The 5,351-nt window shown below is 46.5% G+C and overlaps 1 protein-coding gene across 1 annotated transcript in view; it reads right to left on the bottom strand.

Annotated features, from left to right (window-relative positions):
- The window catches only part of GFOD2 (glucose-fructose oxidoreductase domain containing 2), a 62,897-nt gene extending 58,754 nt beyond the window's left edge, over nt 1–4,143 (bottom strand). Inside the window, exon 1 of the mRNA XM_011932013.1 lies at nt 3,884–4,143. The gene's annotated coding sequence lies outside the window, so the exon portion shown is untranslated. The remainder of the gene's footprint in view (nt 1–3,883) is intronic.
- Between the last annotated feature and the right edge of the window lie 1,208 nt (nt 4,144–5,351).

Genomic DNA, 5,351 nt, shown 5'->3' with positions numbered 1-5,351 from the left:
TTTTTTGTACTTTTAGTAGAGACGGGGTTTCACCGTGTTAGCCAGGATGGTCTCAATCTCCTGACCTCGTGATCCGCCCACTTCAGCCTCCCAAAGTCTAATCCATATTTCTAAGTGTTTATTCACATCACCATGAGAGAAAATTTTCAATTCTTACGTCTTTGAAGACAAGGTACTTTAGTGAGCTCATTCCCGACCCAATGTCTAACTTATAAGGGGGTGTTAGAGTGTAGGGAAGTCTTCCTGCTTTCATGTTTTTCTCAGTATCTCTTATCATTCTAACTTTCATGAACCCAAGTTTTTCAAGTATCTTTCATTCTCAATTTTTAAAACACCTACCATTTAAATTTTCAATAAGGACTTTTAGACTCCAAATTTCAGTTTACTTTTAAGTTTGCTAATATAAACCTACTACTTTTGAATGTAAGAAAGAAAATGTTCCATTACTAAACTGCATATAAGTTCTCAAAAATAGCAAAATCTCCAATTCCATTCTTTCCTAGATGTACTCTAATTCCAATTGTGGATTTGTTCTAGAATTGGACCCCCTGTCATAGAGACCCCCATCTCTAAAAAAAAAAAAAAAAGACAAACTTCTTTTTTATTAGCTGGCTATGGTGGCATGCACCTGTGGTCCCAGCTACTCAGGAGGCTGAGGTGGGAGGATCACTTGAGCCTAGGAGTCAGAGGCTGCAGTGAGCTGTGATCACGCCACTGTATTCCAGCCTTGGTGACAGAGCAAGACCCTGTCTAAAAAATGAATAAACACTTAAAAACAAATATGCATGACTGACTTTTCAGGCATCAGAAAGGCACTTTTCCTATTTCTAAGTTAGCAGTCTCTCTGATTCCTGTGTTTTCTGAACACCAACCAACCTCTGCATTTCAACTTCTAACATCAGGTGACATTGCATCTCCATTCCATTTCTCCTCTTACGGGAAAACTAGAAAATCAGTTCAGTGAAAGTAGCTTCTGTTAGCATTGCTGGTTTATCTGGTAGTTTCCTCACGGTTGGCCTGTCAAACACTGTTGATTACTTTATTACAGGCCAGATATGATAACTGCCCTCAGTTGCTCCAGAAAATAGCATAGAAGTTAAGTAATTATTTGTCAAAGGTTTCACTGTCATAGCAACCAGGAATTTTGAGAGTCCTCTGTAAACCTACCCTTCTCTGAAAACAAGTGTTTTTCTGATTGGAGTTCAGAAAATGCACACAAATCCACAGGGCACACCACAGCCGTATTTAAGCAGTACCCTCTCCGAAGCTCATTCAAAGTATTTGGGCCCACGTTCAAAAGACTCTCCCACACTCCATCCAGTTCCACAGATGGCAACTGCTCCCTTCCATTTTACCTTGACTTGATTTTGGCCTCCTTGTCTTACCTTCCTCTGTGTCAACCTGAAAGTAATGAAGGTTTCTGCACAGGACACAATGATTTTCATGAAGTCTTTCTGACAGAAATTGGTTAACAGTACTGATTTTCCCCACAGGTTACATCTGCTTCTGATAATGCTCCATTATATCTCCTGAGGTATTTACACAAAATAACCCCACAAGTGCAAGAAAAGTCAGTAAAAAGCACAGTCACAATACCCATAGTTATGGTATGATGCTGAATTATGAAGCCAAAACAAAGTTTTCTTCTTTTTTTTTGGAAACAGAGTTTAGCTCTTGTCATCCAGGCTGGAGTGCAATGGCGTGGTATCGGCTCACTGCAAATTCTGCCTCCCAGGTTCAAGCGATTCTCCTGCCTCAGCTTCCCAAGTAGCTGGGATTACAGACGTGTACCACCATGCCCAGCTAATTTTGTATTTTCAGTAGAGATGGGGTGTCATTATGTTGGTGAGGCTGGTCTCAAACTCCTGACCTCAGGTGATCCACCCACCTCGGCCTCTCAAAGTGCTAGGATTATAGGCATGAGCTACTGCACCCAGCCCAAAGCTTTCTTCTTTAAACTGATTTCACCTGTTAACATTATTATACTTCTAATCTATCTTCTTATAAGGACAAGGGGAAAAACCTGCTGCAAAGTCAAATGTAAATAAAAAATTTGTTTTTATCAAGCGAGGGACAAACTAGCTTTGATGATTAGAATCAGGGACCATCTTTTAAAAATCACATACTTCTAATTTTTAAGTTTTGGGTCAGGAGAGGCTTTTTAAAAAATTGCTAGTTCTACTACCAATGTATTCTAGTATTACTATAGAAATCAGATATCAATTGCCCTAGCAAATAAAAACAATAATGAGGGCTGGGCGTGGTAGCTCACACCTGTAATCTCAGCACTTTGGGAGGCCGAGGCAGGCAGATCATCTGAGGTCAGGAGTTCAAGACCAGTCTGGCCAACATGTGAAACCCGTTCTCTATTAAACATACAAAAATTAGCTGGGCATGGTGGTACATGCCTGTAGTCCCAGCTACTTGGGAGGCTGAGGCCAGATAATCGCTTGAACCTGGGAGACAGAGGTTGCAGTGAGCTGAGATTGCACCACTGCACTCCAGCCTGGGTGACAGAGATTCCGTTTCAATAAATAAATAAATAAACAAACCTAAGCCAATGATTATTCCATAGCAAAAGTGGGAAAACCAGGTGGTAAGAGAAAACCTCTCACAACAGGATCTTTATCTGTGAAATAAGGAATCGACCAACAGAAGCGTCTGTTGAAAATTTTCCTCTCTTGGTCCAGGCAGGTTCTCTAAACTCCCAATCCCAAAAGCAGTTAATTTTTTCACGTTTTCTGTAAAATGGATGGCCTTAAAATTCTTTTGTTCTCTAGTGTAGCTTTTCAGAAGGAAATAAGTTTCCTTATCAAGAATGAATCTAGCTTCCCCGACTCAAAGAAAACCATCTTCTCTATATTGCTCCATATCACAATAAATATGTGTCTTCCTTTTCTAAATTAAATGCTGTTCCCTTCATCTTAAGGGCCACACACTAAGGGCTATTCCTTTAGAGGCTTTTGGGCCCCACAGATCACAAAGGTGGTGCCCTGCCCCAGTTCTTTTTGGACATTTAAAAGGGCATCCACTTTCTTGCCCTCAGGATGACATTATGGGAACAATGAACATAAATAAGACAGTTAAATAAGCTTCCTTGATGCCTATCCAATGCAGCTTTCAACTCTTCTACCCTGCCTTGTTCTTTAGATCGTGCTGTAGTCTGGAGGATAAACTCTTCACACAACCATTCCCAAGCCCTCATGTTCCTATCCACTCTTCCTCCCTCACCTTTTAAGTGTGATAGGGCCTTGATGGGAATACCTCACTTCACCTTTTGTCTCAAGTCCATCTGCTTCCTTCCAGAGCTACAAAGGTAGGCCAGGGCCACTGAGACGTGGCCATAGGGCATATGGGGGCTTGCAGAGTCACTCGCACCTTCTGGAGTGTCCTTCTTCCACCTGTCAACTGAACACCCGTTTCTTAAAGATTTATCCCCAAAAGTCCCATCTCATTCTGAAAGGGGATGAACCAGCTACCCCACGAGCCCTTTGTCCCAAGCTTCTACACCTCACACATCCTCATCCACAAAGCGTCCATCCTCACACAGGCAGGAGGTCGGCTAGGAACAGGGCGGGGGAGACTAGGTTTTTGCATCTGGTGAAGGATGGACTATGTCTCAGGTTCTTCCAGGATCCCAAATCCTATAATTCTACCACCAAGCCTGCGGGTCCTATTTCTGCGATGGAAAGGGCGAACCCCAAGGCGACCCTTCACTCTGCGCGCCTGCAGGCAGTTGGAACAAGCCCCCTCCAGCCCCAGCTCTCCGGGTCCACGCCTCCAACCTCCGGCGCCGGGCCGCGGAGGAGGCCCTGTCGCCGCCCGCTCTCGGCCGCGCCATGCCCTCTTTCGCCCTCACCCGCCGCCGCTGGCCGCCTCTCACCTGGCACGCTGGCATCGCCCACTCTGCGCTGCACTGGAGACCATGGGTCCCGGGGGGTCTCGGCGGCCACCCATCCGCTTTAAGGAAGGCTGGCGGGGATGCGCGGGCCCCGGAGTCCAGGGCGCCGCCACCCGGAACGCGCCGCCTGGTTTCTAAGGAACGGGGGGCTCTGGAAAAGGGAGGGGCGGGACGGCGTAAGGACTGCGCGTGCTCTATAACGGGGGTGGGCCTACGCTGGGATGGGCCGTAGCGGGGAACTGCGCATGCTCGCAGGTTGGGGGCGGAGCTTAAGCAGCCTGGCCAGAAGGCTCAGGTCGTTCATTTCCGGCGGCGGAGGCGGCGGAGCGGGCGGTTTCTTAAGCTTGGCTTCTCTCCGGTCCGCTGACCGGCGTCAAGAACCAGGTTTTGGGAGCTGTGGTTAGCCTTGGTTGTCCTGGAATGAAAGACGATTTCTTGTTGGACAACGACATATCTGCAGAAGGCCAGTTCTCTGGAACTCGTCGGACTTCCTGGCTTCCTGACTCCCAGTGACTCGTTTTTCCGTTTTCTCAGGTGCCTGTCTGGGCTCCTCTTCCTCTGGATGTTTTTCGATTGTTCCTTAAATATCAGTGCTCTTCAAGACTGTGACCTCAGTCCCCTTGGCCTTTTTACTGAAGCCTATGCCCCACCAAAGTAAATAGAAGACTGTCCACTAGAGTAAGGAAGCCGGTAGACCTTAGAATAAAACTGGCTGTGTAGGAAATGTGATTGGGGTTTGTATCTGCATGGGGAGCCCCCATTCCTGCTTGTCTGACCCTCCTGCTGAGTATCAAGATCCCCACTCAGCTGGCATTAGGATGGTCTCCCAGCCATCATTCCAGAGCAGCCTGTGATGACAGAATATGTCAGCTGACCTAAGCGTGAGGCAGTTCCTACTGAGATATGCTAACTAGCAGTAGAGGTATCCCTGCTTTGAGCGGAGGAGACAGGACTCCTACCACCTGTGAGCATGGAAGGCTCCCAGAGTGATGAGAAGTTGTAACCCCTAAACCCCCCGTCTTCTAGTGGTGTTTTATCCTTTCTCTCCTGGATCCTCAAGAGCCAGGCGGAAGGGAGGCAGAGTCAAAATGTGCCTGTTTGATCAGTTTCTTAGTCATTGTTCAGAGTTCCACTCTTCTTGAGTAGGATTTCTCAACAATGGCACTACTGACATTTTGGACCTGATAATTCTTTGTTGGGCAGGGGTGGGGGGAGCATTGCAGGATGTTTGGCAGCATCCCTGGCTCTACCCAGTAGATGCCAGTAACACCCCAAGCCCAGCTGTGACTACCAAAAAATCTCCAGACATTGCCAAGTGTCTCCCTGGGAGCAAAATCATTCCCAGTTGAGAACCACTGGTCTACAGGAAAATGAGCATACTCTGGCTTTACTTATATAGAACCAGGACTTTATGCTTAATCTAAAACCCACATTTTCCCCTCTATGCTAC

This window comes from Colobus angolensis, unplaced genomic scaffold (genome assembly GCF_000951035.1).
Source record: "Colobus angolensis palliatus isolate OR3802 unplaced genomic scaffold, Cang.pa_1.0 Scaffold93, whole genome shotgun sequence".
Taxonomy (NCBI): Eukaryota; Metazoa; Chordata; class Mammalia; order Primates; family Cercopithecidae; genus Colobus; species Colobus angolensis.
The sequence above is the reverse complement of the archived record's forward strand: the minus strand, read 5'-3'. Positions and strand labels throughout refer to the sequence as shown.